Here is a 15,259-nt window from a genome sequence, read left to right as displayed (position 1 = left end):
CAGGGGCACACTCCAACACTCAGACATCATTTACAAACGAAGCATTTGTGTTCAGTGATTCTGCCAGATCAGAGGCAGTAGGGATGACCAGGAATGTTCTCTTGATAAGTGTGTGAAATTTACCATTTTCCTGTCCTGCTAAGCATTCGAAATGTAACTACTACTTTCGGGTGTCAGAGACAGTGGAGTGAAAGAAAAAGTTGTCAAAACTATAAATATTAAAGTAAAGTACAGATACTCCAAAAAACGACGTAAGTAGCACTTTAAAGTATTTTTACTTAAGTACTTTACACCACTGACTATTTCGAGTGGGTTTATACTATCAATGCCAAACAAAACAGGTTACCTATCATTTTGGTCAAGTGCTTTGTAGTTTTTTCTTTGTGTGAGTATGTGCTTATGTGTGTGTATGTGTGTGTCTGCAGGTGCATGTGTTTTGGATGCATGTGTGGATCCGTGTGTGTGTGTGTGTGTGCGTGTGTGTGTGTGTGTGTGTGTGTGTGTGTGTGTGTGTGTGTGTGTGTGTGTGTGTGTGTGTGTGTGTGTGTGTGTCTGCAGGTGCATGTGTTTTGGATGCATGTGTGTGTGTGTGTGTGTGTGTGTGTGTGTGTGTGTGTGTGTGTGTGTGTGTGTGTGTGTGTGTGTGTGTGTCTGCAGCTGCATGTGTTTTGGATGCATGTGTGTGTGTGTGTGTGTGTGTGTGTGTGTGTGTGTGTGTGTGTGTGTGTGTGTGTGTGTGTGTGTGTGTGTGTGTGTGTGTGTGTGTGTGTGTGTGTGTGTGTGTGTCTTAGACCAAAATGTTACTATTAAAGAGTGTATGCGAGCCCACTCCTTTAAAGTCCAAAGACCTTATATGTTATGTTCAGAGGTAAACTGGCTCTGGCAGCAAAAACAGCCGAATATTCCATCTAAACGTCAATCGATTCTCAATAGTGATACGGTTCTAAAACATAAAGCCCTCTATTTTCATATCACATAAAAATAATTTAGCAAATGCAACATAAACACTTACTGTACACTGTTTTAACCGGTTTTAACACAGTTGCAGCCGACAGTATTTTTTGATTACAACACTATTCTGGCATCCTTCTTCCAATACACACAGGTGTTCGGAGCTAATTAGAACAGTTGGTTGTCTCTGTCTTCCATCGGTCTTCCTTTAACAAGCGCTGTAACATTGAAATATAGCCGTGTGGGAACCCTAACCCTATTAAGGTGTGTAGTAATTTAACCTTTTGTTTTATGAAAAACGTTCTTGATTATATGACAGTACATTTCCAAAGGTTTCCAAAGCCGTATCACAAGCAAGGGTTTTAACATGTAGACAGAGCGTTGGAAATATTGTAGACAGTCCTGCACCATCGTCAATGCTTCAGCTGAGAACCACAGAGGGAGCCCTCTTTGTTGAACAAAAGCTAGTGTGTGCCTATGTCACAGGATCAGATAGTTGTTGAGAATCATCTTGTAAAAGCATACCTGCCTCACAAACAAATATGGGTTGTGTGTTCTGTGTGACTGCCACGGGTTAGCTGATTTCCTGGTAACTGTTTTGAAAAACATACTGATGGTGTTTTATTAATAATGTATTGATGCATTGCAAAATTATTGGAAACAATAAGAGAAGCAGTTGTTTTTTCTGGACTCTTTTGACTGATTCTATTGTATTAGGGGATTGTGTCATATCTGTGTCTAATATAACTGTTCTCAAATATTAAGATATGTCATATCACTTTGGGGATGTATAACTGTATTACACCATCACTTAATACACCAACTTAGTTGGTGCACAAATGCACATTTGTTTTCACATTCATTAAAAGCTATTTTGGTATTTTATTAGCGAAAGCAGCAAGTACTCTTCCTGGGATCCACACAAAACATGAAACATGACATAATACAAAACATTAATAGACAAGAACAGAACTACATATATTTAAAACATTACATATAGCCTAAAACTCAGTACATACACACAAAATATCTAGGTCAAATAGGGGAGAGGCGTTGCGCCATGAGGTGCTGCTTTATCTGTTTTTTGAAACTGAGTTTGCTGTTCACATGAGCAATCACAGATGGAAGGGATTTCCATGTAATCATGGCTTTATATAATACTGTAAGTTTTCTTGAATTTGTACTGGATTTGGGAACTGTGAAAAGCAGGGCCTAAAATATACTTTGTGATCCATTTTTGCACACAAATCCTTTGTGTGCAAAAATGACACCAACAAAACACCCCAAAATGGATGTCCATGCTTTGTAATGTTTCTAAAACAATATATGTGTTACTTGTAAGAAGTAATGTGGTATATTGTTTAATTTAAATAAACTTTTAACCAAAATATTGGATACAAAAATGTTCACCTACCCCTTTAAGGGCGGGAGGTTACCGTGGTAACACTGCTCCAGTCATGACTAGTAGCCCATTGTCTTCTCTTCCCTAGCTGTTGAAACTCAAACATTGAAAAACAACCTAGCTTGTGAACAAAACAATGTAAATAGCCAAGAAACACCAGGACAAAGTCTCACTTCAGTAGACTTTCATTTCAAGTTAATGAGACCAACTTTTATGGGTTGCGCAGCACTTCTAAAATGAGTCTTTCACTCAGCTCTTCACATGTGCACAGCTCCCAGCCAGGCAGTGTTGCAGTGCAAGGTGGGACAGGCTATAGGATTCCTAGTTCTTTGACTTTGTGCGATGAATTGACCAACCATGAAACTAAACGGCAGAAATACTTTGAAAACGGCTACTACAGCATTTATTTAGCTATAAATGTGACCATACTTGACTATTTTTATTCACAAATGTGAGTGAAATGCTCACAGTGTGGAGCCTTGACCACCCGCCAACGTGTTACCCACCAAAGCCAAAATCTAACCACATTTGACGGGTGGCGGGTGTTAATTTTAGGCCCTGGTGAAAATACCCCAGGTGGCGTGTCTGGTGGGGTAAGTGCATGTGTGTAAATTGACTATGTCTGGTGGGGTAAGGGCATGTGCATAAATTGACTATGCAAACAATTTTGAATTTTCAACACATTAATGTTAAAAAAAAAAAAAAAAAGTAATGCAGTCAGTCTCTCCTCTACTTTTAGCCAAGAGAGACTTGCATGCATAATGTTGATATTAGCCCTCTGATTACAGTGAAAAGCAAGAAGTGCTGCTCTCTTCTCTGCCAGCTGCAGTTTTTCTTGGTCTTTTTTTTGCAGCAGCTAACCATATGACTGGGCAATAATCAAGATAAGATAAAACTAGAGCCTGCAGGATTTTCTTTGTGGAATGTGGTGTCAAAAAAGAAGAGCATATCTTTGTCCTCTGTCATTGTCTCCCCATCTTTACAGCCATTGAAATAATATGTTTTGAGCATGACAGTTTACAATCCAAGGTAACACTAAGTAATTTAGTCTCCTCAACTTGCTCAACAGCCACGTTATTCATTATTAGATTCAGCTGAAGTCTAGAACGTAAAGAAATATTTTTACCAAATACAATGCTCTTAGTTCTAGAGATGTTCAGGACTAGTTTAATACTGGCCACCCATTCTAAAACTGACTGCAATTCTTTGTTTAGGGTTGCAGGGATTTCACTAGCTGTGGTTGCTGACTCGTATAGGGTTGAATTATCAGCATACATAAACACACAGGCTTTGTTTAATGCCAGTGGCAGGTCATTAGTAAAAATAGAAAAGAGTAGAGGACCTAGAGAACGGCCGTGTGTTACACCACACTTTATATATTTTTAACATTAGAGAAGCCTCCATTAAAGAAAACCCTTTGTGTTCTATTAGATCGATAGCTCTGAAATCACGATATGGTAGAGGTTGAAAAGCCTCAACAACAGGTTCTGGTCAATAATATCAAAGGCTGCATTGAAATCAAACAGTACAACACACCCAATCCTATTGTTATCAATTTATTTCCACCAATCATCAGTCATTTGTGTCAGTGCAATACATGTTGAGTGCCCTTCTCTGTAAGCATGCTGAACGTCTGTTGTTAATTTGTTTAGAGAGAAATTGCATTGTCAAAAACAGCAAGCTGATTGGTCGGCTGTTAGAACCAGTAAAAAGTGATTTACTTTGTTGATGGCCAACAATAATTTTTCTACCTCACCCACACTAACTTTACAGAATTCAAAATTACAATGCGTTTCTTTCATTATTAGGTCATTTATGCATGAATGTGAAGGCACACAGTTTGTTGTTGGCATTTAATGCCAACTTTGCCAATTAAATAATAATAAAAGTAATTAGCAACATCAAAAGATTTTGTGATAAATTAGCCATCTGATTCAATGAAAGATGGAGTTGAATTAGTCTTTCTGCCCATCATGTTCTTTAAAGTATTCCAAAACTTTTTTCCATCATACTTTGTCTTGATTTCATAATAAAATGTCTTCTTTCTCTTTGTTCAGTTTAGTCACATCATTTCTCAATTTACAGTAAATTTGCCAATCAAATGTGCAGCCAGATTTATTCACCACTCTGTTTGCCTCGTCCCTCTCAAACATACAGCTTTTACATTCCTTATCAATCCACGGGGCCTTAACAGTGCTAGCAGTCAATTTCTTCATAGGTGTAGGCTTATCAATAACTGGAAGAAACAATTTCATAAATTCATCAAGTGCAGCATCTGGATGCTCCTCATTACACACATTAGACCAACCAAGATAGGAATATAGGAATCAGTACATATAGGAATCAGTACAGAACGTTTTGTATGATCTCATACACTATGTTAGGCCCATCCTTTGGAACTGGCTTTTCTAGATATGGCCACTATATTATGGTCAGTACATCCAATGGATATGGATACATCATTAGAACAGAGTTCTGCAGAATTGGTAAAAATGTGATCAATACACATGGATGATATAGTTCCTGTACTGTTCGTAAACACTCGGGTAGGTTGATTAACAACTTGAACCAGACTGGTTATAGTGAGAAGCTTCCTCTTGAGCGGACAGCTTGATGAATAGCAGTCTTTATTCAGGTCACCCAGAAAATATAACTCTCTGTTAACATCACACACTTTATCAAGCATAGCACATAGAAAGTTGAAGTCTGAAGTTTACATACACTTAGGTTGGAATCATTAAAACTAGTTTTTCAACCACTTCACAAATTTCTTGTCAACAAACTATAGTTTTAGCAAATCGGTTAGGACATCTACTTTGTGCATGACACACGTCATTTTTCCAAAAATTGTTTACAGGCAGATTATTTCACTTATAATTCACTGTATCACAATTCCAGTGGGTCAGAAGTTTACATACACTAATTTGACTGTGCCTTTAAAGAGCTTGGAAAATTCCAGAAAATGATGTCATGGCTTTAGAAGCTTCTGATAGGCTAATTGACATCATTTGAGTCAATTGGAGGTGTGGATGTATTTCAAGGCCTACCTTCAAACTCAGTGCCTCTTTGCTTGACATCATGGGAATATCAAAAGAAATCAGCCAAGACCTCAAAAAAAAATTGTAGACCTCCACAAGTCTGGTTAATCCTTGGGAGCAATTTCCAAACGCCTGAAGGTACCACGTTCACCTGTACATACAACAGTACGCAAGTATGAACACCATGGGACCACGCAGCTGTCATACAGCTCAGGAAGGAGATGCGTTCTGTCTCCTAGAGATTAATGTACTTTGGTGTGAAAAGTGCAAATCAATCCCAGAACAACAGCAAAGGAGCTTGTGAAGATGCTGGAGGAAACAGGTACAAAAAATATCTATATCCACAGTTAAACGAGTCCTATATCGACATAACCTGAGAGGCCACTCAGCAAGGAAGAAGCTACTGCTCCAAAATCGCCATACTGCACATGGGGACAAAGATTGTACTTTTTGGAGAAATGTCCTCTGGTCTGATGAAACAAAAATAGAACTGTTTGGCCATAAGGACCATCGTTATGTTTGGAGGAAAAAGGGGCAGGTTTGCAAGCCAAAGAACACCATCCCAACCGTGATGCACGGGGGTGGCAGTATAATGTTGTTGGGGTGCTTTGCTGCAGGAGGGACTGGTGCACTTCACAAAATAGATGCATCATGAGGGAGGAAAATTATGTGGATATATTGAAGCAACATCTCAAGACATCAGTCAGGGAGTTAAGCTTTGTCGCAATTCAGTCTTCCAAATGGACAATGACCCCAAGCATACTTCCAAAGTTGTGGCAAAATGGCTTAAGGGCAACAAAGTCAAGGTATTTTTAACCTGACTCAGTTACACCAGCTCTGTCAGGAGGAATGGGCCAAAATTCATCCAACTTATTGTGGGAAGCTTGTGGAAGGCTACCCGAAACGTTTGACCCAAGTTAAACAATTCCAATGCAATGCTACCAAGTAGTAATTGAATGTATGTAAACTTCTGACCCACTGGGAATGTGATGAAAGAAATAAAAGCTGAAATGAATCATTCCCTCTACTATTATTCTGACATTTCACATTCTTAAAATACTGGTGATTCTAACTGACCTAAAACCGTTTTTTAAAACTCAGATTAAATGTTAGGATTTGTGAAAAACTGAGTTTAAATTTATTTGGCTAAGGTGTATGTAAAGGTGTATGGCCTATAGTAGCACCCCAAATGAAAATGCTTTAGGTGAGGCAGGTGAACGTGTAACTGAGTCTGTGATGAGCAATATATGAACATTATCTGATTTTAGCAAGTTATTGATTTCATAAACCTTATTTATAAGGTAATATTTAATATTTACAATGTTTTGCCCTTTCCTGGGTAGCTTATCGGAGTTAGACATATGAAGAAAAATACAGAAAGCATGACAAGAACATTGTCAATCAGGCACTTTTGAGTATCAATTGATTGATGTATGTGTGATGTGGGGCTGAAGCTGCTGACCCGAAGCTAGGCTCTCTCACTGCTACAAGTATTTTGGGAGGGAGGGTGGACAATGTGCCTGTCATAGTGAATGTAAGCAATGTTCCCACGCTCTCTGGCAGTGATAAGTACTTTACACCTCTGGCGCTAATAGCTTCCGAGTAGTCCTCAGTAAGGAAGAGTTTTTGGACCTCTCCAGAACAGCCATCTTGTCCTTAAATTTAAGTAATTTAGCAGATACTCTTATCCAGAGCAATTTACAGGAGCAGTTAGGGTTAAGTGCCTTACTCAAGGGCACGTCAACGAATATATCAGCTAGTTGGTTTGGGAATTTGAACCAGAAACCTTTTGGTTACTGACCAAACACTCTGAACTGCTAAGCTACCACTATCGCTATCAGCCACCACCGATGTCAGGGAAGTGGTGAGAAGTATTGTTGATGTTCTCAGACTACCTGTAGCAGTAACAGCAGAGGCAGAGGAGGTGAGGCAGGGGCAGAGAGGATGTGGTCAGATATACCGAGATACAGGATGTAGTCTACTGTAGTAGGCCTACAGCTTGGAGGTGGTTCTCAGAGCTGGGCTGTATAGACAATAGTTTCTATGGCATCACAAATACACACATATAGAGTAAACAGGCAATTGGAATAATGTATATTGAGCTATCGACAAATATAGTTAAGCACTGAGTTACCTCATTTATCCGTCATGACTGACTGTTGCACTACATGATTGTTGTGTATGTGAGCAAGGGTGAAGTGAGTTCATTACGCATCTGCTGACACAGAGAGAGATGGTCACATTACAGTAGCAGGACCCTCATCATAGGATTAGAGGTTAGTTGGACACACACACACACACACACACACACACACACACACACACACACACACACACACACACACACACACACACACACACACACACACACACACACACACACACACACACACACACATATACACACAGGCTACATCATGTTGTTTCCATTGTACAGGACACTGTATTTTTCCAGGACTGTGTTTTCAGAGATTACAGCATGTTTTCAGTCTTAAACAGTCATTTTACGGTAATCCTGACCGCAGGAAACTAGTAAAGACAACAGACATGTTACGCATCACCAAAGCCCCCTGTTTTAACCCTAAAAGCGTCAAAATATTGTTCGTTTAAAGTGCATTGAGAGTCAAAATCAGGTTTTTGATGAAATTGGATGATATTTAAAGGAAACCAGATCAAAGTCATCTTGGTCATGGAAACTTGGCCATGGAAACCAGATCATCTTGGCCATGTTCTGTTATAATCTCCAACCGGCACAGCCAGAAGAGGATTGGCCACCCCTCATAACCTGGTTCCTCTATAGGTTTCTTCCTAGGTTCTGGTCTTTCTAGGGAGTTTTTCCTAGCCACCATGCTTCTACACCTGCATTGCTTGCTGTTTGGGGTTTTAGGCTGGGTTTCTGTACAGCACTTTATGACATCAGCTGATGTAAGAAGGGCTTTATAAATACATTTGATTGATTGAAAGTATTTGATCATAAATGTATTGGTCCACTCCCCCATGTCAAACACTTGGATTTATTATTAAGGGCACAAGGTGACATCACCTTATCTCTCATTATAATACATCAATGGTAACATGATAAATAAATACCATTTTACATTTTAGCAGACACTATTACACAGAGCAACTGCATAAATGTTCATACTAATCGCCCATGGCAGGAATTCCCAAACTGGAATACGCTTTTATCTTCACATTTTCAAACAGTCCATTTACAGTTGAAGTTGGAAGTTTACATACACCTTAGCCAAATAGATTTAAACTCAGTTTTTCACAATTCCTGACATTTAATCCTAGTAAAACTTCCCTGTCTTTGGTCAGTTAGGATCACCACTTTATTTTAAGAATGTGAAATGTCAGAATAATAGTAGAGAGAATTATTTATTTCAGCTTTTATATCTTTCATTACATTCCCAGTGGGTCAGAAGTTTACATACACTCAATTACTATTTGGTATAGGGAGATAGGGTGCAGGCCAAGCAGCAGGCTGTTAGCCAGCCTGCCAGCTTAGTGGAGTCTGCCACTAGCACAGTCAGTGTAGTCAGCTCAGCTATCCCCATTGAGACCGTGTCTGTGCCACAACCTAGGTTGGGCAAAACTAAACATGGTGGTGTTCGCCTTAACACAATCACTGGAATAAAGACCTCCTCCATTCCTGACATTATTGAAAGAGATTGTGATACCTCACATCTCAAAATAGGGCTACTTTATGTTAGATCCCTCACTTCCAAGGCAGTTATAGTCAATGAACTAATCACTGATCATAATCTTGATGTGTTTGGCCTGAATGGAACATGGCTTAAGCCTGATGAATTTACTGTGTTAAATGAGGCCTCATCTCCTGGTTACACTAGTGGCCATATACCCTGTGCATCCCGCAAAGGCTGAGGTGTTGCTAACATTCATGATAGCAAATTTCAATTTACAAAATAAATCCGACGTTTTCGTTTTTTGAGCTTCTAGTCATGAAATCTATCTAGCCTACTCAATCACTTTTTATAGCTACTGTTTACAGGCCTCTTGGGCAATATACAGCGTTCCTCACTGTGTTCCCTGAATTCCTATCGGACCTTGTAGTCATGGCAGATCATATTCTAATTTTTGGTGACTTTAATATTCCCATGGAAAAGTCCACAGACCCACTCCAAAAGGCTTTCGGAACAGTCATCGACTCAGTGTGTTTTGTCCAACATGTCTCCAGACCTACTCACTGCCACAGTCATACTCTGGACCTAGTTTTGTCCCGTGGAATAAATATTGTGGTTCTTAACGTTTTTCTTCATAATCCTGAACTATCGGACCACCATTTTATTACATTTGCAATCGCAAAAAAAATCTGCTCAGACCCCAACCAAGGATCATCAAAAGTCGTGCTATAAATTCTCGGATAACCTAAAGATTCCTAGATGCCCTTCCAGACTCCCTCCGTCTACCCAAGGATGTCAGAGTACAAACATCAGCTAACCACCTAACTGAGGAACTCAATTTAACCTTGAACATTACCCTAGATGCAGTCGCACCCATAAAAACAAAAAACATTTGTCATAAGAAACTAGCTCTCTGGTATACAGAAAATACCCGAGCTCTGAAGCAAGCTTCCAGAAAATTGGCACAGAAATGGCGCTACACCAAGTCTTCCGACTAGATTTGAAAGACAGTGCCGTGCAGTATCGAAGCTGCTCGATCATCCTATTTTTCCTACTTAATTGAGGAAAATAATAACAATCCAACATTTATTTTTGATACTGTCGCAAAGCTAACTAAAAAGCAGGATTCCCCAAGAGAGGATGGCTTTCACTTCAGCAGTGATAAATTCATGAACTTCTTTGAGGAAAAGATCATAATCATTAGAAAGCTAATTACGGACTCCTCTTTAAATCTGCATATTCCTCCAAAGCTCAGTTGTCCTGAGTCTGCACAACTCTGCCAGGACCTAGGATCAAGGGAGACACTCAAGTTTTTTAGTACTATATCTCTTGACACATTGATGAAAATAATCATGGCCTCTAAACCTTCAAGCTGCATCTATTTCAACTAAACTACTGAAAGAGTTGCTTCCTGTTCTTGGCCCTCCTATGTTGAACATAATAAACGGCTCTCTATCCACCGGATGTGTACCAAACTCACTAAAAGTGGCATTAATAAAGCCTCTCTTGAAAAAGCCAAACCTTGACCCAGAAAATATAAAAAACTATCGGCCTATATCGAATCTCCCATTCCTTTCAAAAAATAAATAAAAAGCTGTTGCGCAGCAACTCACTGCCTTCCTGAAGACAAACAATGTATACGAAACGCTTCAGTCTGGTTTTAGACCCCATCATAGCACTGAGACTGCACTTGTGAAGGTGGTAAATGACCTTTTAATGGCGTCAGACCGAGGCTCTGCATCTGTCCTCGTGCTCCTAGACCTTAGTGCTGCTTTTGATACCATCGATCACCACATTCTTTTGGAGAAATTGGAAACCCAAATTGGTCTACACAGACAAGTTCTGGCCTGGGTTAGATCTTATCTGTCGGAAAGATATCCGTTTGTCTCTGGATGGTTTGTCCTCTGACAAATCAACTGTAAATTTCGGTGTTCCTCAAGGCTCCGTTTTAGGACCACTATTGTTTTCACTATATATTTTACCTCTTGGTGATGTCATTCGGAAACATAATGTTAACTTTCACTGCTATGCAGATGACACAGAGCTGTACATGTTGATGAAACATGGTGAAGCACCAAAATTGCCCTCCCTGGAAGCCTGTGTTTCAGACATAAGGAAGTGGATGCCTGCAAATGTACTACTTTTAAACTCCCAAGAAACAAAGAGATCTTCTGTCGAATCTGACGTCTCAAATAAAACTGTGCAGGACCTTGGCATTACTCTGGACTCTGATCTCTCTTTTGACGAACATATCAAGACTGTTTCAACAACAGCTTTTTTCATCTACGTAACATTGCAAAAATCTGAAACTTTCTGTCCAAAAATTATGCAGAAATATGTATCCTTGCTTTTGTCACTTCTAGGTTAGACTACTGCAATGCTCTACCTTCCGGCTACCCGGATAACGCACTAAATACACTTCAGTTAGTGCTAAACATGGCTGCTAGAATCTTGACTTGAACCCAAAACTTTGATCATATTACTCCAATGCTAGCCTCTCTACACTGGCTTCCTGTTAAGGCAAGGGCTGATTTTAAGGTTTTACTGCTAACCTACAAAGCATTACATGAGCTTGCTCCAACCTATCTTTCCAATTTGGTCCTGCCGTATATACCTACACGTACGCTACGGTCACAAGACGCAGGCCTCCTTACTGTCCATAGAATTTCTAAGCAAACAGCTGGAGGCAGGGTTTTCTCCTATAGATCTCAATTTTTATGGAATGGTCTGCCTACCCATGTGAGAAATGCAGACTATGGTCTCAACCTATAAGTCTTTATTGAATACTCTCTTCAGTAGGTCCTATGATTGAGTGTAGTCTGGCCCAGGAGTGTGAAGGTGAATGGAAAGGCACTGGAGCAACGAACCGCTCTTGCTGTCTCTGCCTGGCCGGTTCCCCTCTCTCCACTGGGATTCTCTGCCTCTAACCCTATTACAGAGGCTGAGTCACTGGCTTACTGGTGCTCTTCCATGCCGTCCCTAGGAGGGGTGCGTCACTTGAGTGGGTTGAGTCACTGACGTGATCTTCCTGTCTGGGTTGACACCCCCCCTTGGGTTGTGCCGTGGCGGAGATCTTTGTGGGCTATACTCGGCCTTGTCTCAGGATGGTACGTTGGTTGTTGAAGTTATCCCTCTAGTGGTGTGGGGGCTGTGCTTTGGCAAAGTGGGTTGGGTTATATCCTTCCTGTTTGTCCCTATTGTCCCTATCCAGACCTACTGTTTTCAATTCTCTAGAGACAGCAGAGATACTCTGTAGAGATACTCTGAATGATCGGCTATGAAAAGCCAACTGACATTTACTCATGAGGGGCTGACCTGTTGCACCCTCGACAACCACTGTGATTATTATTATTTGACCCTGCTGGTCATCTATGAACATTTGAACATATTGGCCATGTTCTGTTATAATCTCCACCCGGCACAGCAAGAAGAGTACTGGCCACCTAGTGACTTTGTTGTCCTTAAGCCATTTTGCCACAACTTTGGAAGTATGCTTGGGGTCATTGTCCATTTGGAAGACCCGTTTGCGACCAAGCTTTAACTTCCTGACTGATGTCTTGAGATGTTGCTTCAACATACCCACCTAATTTTCCTTTCTCATGAAGCCATCTATTTTGTGAAGTGCACCAGTTCCTCCTGCAGCAAAGCACCCCCACAACATGATACTGCCACCCCCGTGCTTCACGGTTGGGATGGTGTTCTTCGGCTTGCAAACTCCCCCTTTTTTCCTCCAAACATAACAATGGTCATTATGGCCAAACAGTTCTATTTTTGTTTCATCAGACCAGAGGACATTTCTCCAAAAAGTACAATCTTTGTCCCCATGTGCAGTTGCAAACCGTAGTCTGGCTGTTTTATGGCGGTTTTGGAGGAGCGGCTTCTTCCTTGCTGAGCGGACTTTCAGGTTGTGTTGATATAGGACTCGTTTTACTGTGGATATAGATACTTTTGTTCATGTTTCCTCCAGGATATTCACAAGCTCCTTTGCTGTTGTTCTGGGATTGATTTGCACTTTTCGCACCAAAGTACGTTCATCTCTAGGAGACAGAACGCGTCTCCTTCCTGAGCGGTATGACAGCTGTGTGGTCCCATGGTGGTTATACTTGTGTGCTATTGTTTGTACAGATGAACGTGGTACCTTCAGGCATTTGGAAATTGCTCCCAAGGATGAACCAGACTTGTGGAGGTCTACAATTTTTTTTCCTGGGTTCTTGGCTTATTTCTTTTAATTTTCCCATGATGTCAAGCAAACAGGCACTGAGTTTGAAGTTAGGCCTTGAAACACATCCACAGGTACACCTCAAATGATGTCAATGAGCCTATCAGAAGCTTCTAAAGCCATTACATAATTTTCTGGAATTTTCCAAGCTGTTTAAAGGCACAGTCAACTTAGCGTATGTAAACTTCTGACCCACTGGAATTGTGATACAGTGAATTATAAGTGAAATAATCTGTCTGTAAACAATTGTTGAAAAAATGACTAGTGTCATGCACAAAGTAGATGTCCTAACCGACTTGCCAAAACTATAGTTTGTTAACAAGAAATTTGTGATGGTTGAAAAACTAGTTTTAATGACTCCAACCTAAGTGTATGTAAACTTCCGACTTCAACTGTAAATTTTCCAACAGGGCTTTACATTTGGGTGAGGTTTCTTTCTCTCCTGAGTAGCATCATTTCACTTCCAAAAATAAAATTATACAATCTAGTGTTCAGCGAACAGTAGTACCCGCAAAACACCAGTCTCAACGTCAACAGTGAAGAGGCGACTCCAGGATGATAGCCTTCTAGGCAGAGTTGCAAAGCAAAAGCCATATCTCAGACTGGCCAATAAGGCAAAATATCATAGACACTGGACAGAGGAACTCTGCCTAGAAGGCCAGCATCCCAGAGTCACTAATGTACTTGTCTTCTTGCTCAGTTGTGCACCGGGGCCTCCCACTCCTCTTACTATTCTAGTTATAGCCAGTTTGCACTGTTCTGTGAAGGGAGTAGTACACAGTGTTGTACCAGATCTGCAGTTCCTTGGCAATATCTTGCATGGAATAGCCACTTCTCAGAACAAGAACAGACTGACGAGTTTCAGAAGAAAGTTCTTTGTTTCTCGCCATTTTGAGCCTGTAATCGAACCCACAAATGCTGATGTTCCAGATACTCAACAAGTCTAAAGAAGGCCAGTTGTATTGCTTCTTTAATCAGAACAACAGTTTTTAGCTGTGCTAACATAATTGCAAAGGAGTTTTCTAATTATCAATTAGCCTTTTAAAATGCTAAACTTGGATTAGCTAACACAAGGTACCATTGGAAGAAAGGAGTGATTGTTGCTGATAATGGGCCTCTGTCCACCTATGTAGATATGTCATATAAAATCAGCCATTTCCATCTACAATAGTCATTTAAAACATTAACAATGTCTACACTGTATTTCTGAACTATTTTATTTTATTTTAATGGATGAAAAAAATGCTTTTCTTTTGAAAACAAGGACATTTCTTTAGTCTATGTCCGTTACGTTTATGGGGGGTCAATTAAGGAAGACATCCTCTTCTGGAAACCAGGACAACAGGAGATTATATTTTTAAAGTACTGGACATCTTTGTGACATCAAATAGACTCTGGTGGTCAAGATGTGTCTGTATCTGTACTGATGGCATAAAAGCCATGACAGGGAGACATAGTGGAGTGGTAACGCGTGTGCAAGCAGTTGCTCCCGACGCCACTTGGGTACACTGCAGCATCCACCGAGAGGCTCTTGCTGCCAAGTAAATGCCCGACAGCTTGAAAGACGTTTTGGACACTACAGTGAAAATGGTTAACTTTGTTAAAGCAAGGCCCTTGAACTCTCTTGTATTTTCTGCGCTATGCAATGACATGGGCAGCGACCATGTAACGCTTTTACAACATACAGAAGTGAGCTGGTTATCAAGGGGCAAAGTATTGACAGTTTTTTTTTAATTGAGAGACGATTTTAAAGTTTTCTTTAATGACCATCATTTTCACTTGTCTGACTGCTTGCATGATGACGTGTTTCTCACATGACTGGCCTGTCTGGGTGATGTTTTTTTTTCACCTGAATGATCTGAATCTAGGATTACAGTGTCTTCACTGACATTTTCAACCTCTGCCTGACTGAGTCTGTGATACCTATATGTTTCAAGCAGACCGCCAACGTCCCTGGGCCCAGGGAAGCGAAGGTAACCTGCTTAATTGATTAGCGCCCCGT

The sequence above is a fragment of the Salvelinus fontinalis genome, chromosome 18, assembly GCF_029448725.1.
Source record: "Salvelinus fontinalis isolate EN_2023a chromosome 18, ASM2944872v1, whole genome shotgun sequence".
NCBI lineage: Eukaryota > Metazoa > Chordata > Actinopteri > Salmoniformes > Salmonidae > Salvelinus > Salvelinus fontinalis.
This window is presented reverse-complemented; position numbering follows the sequence as displayed.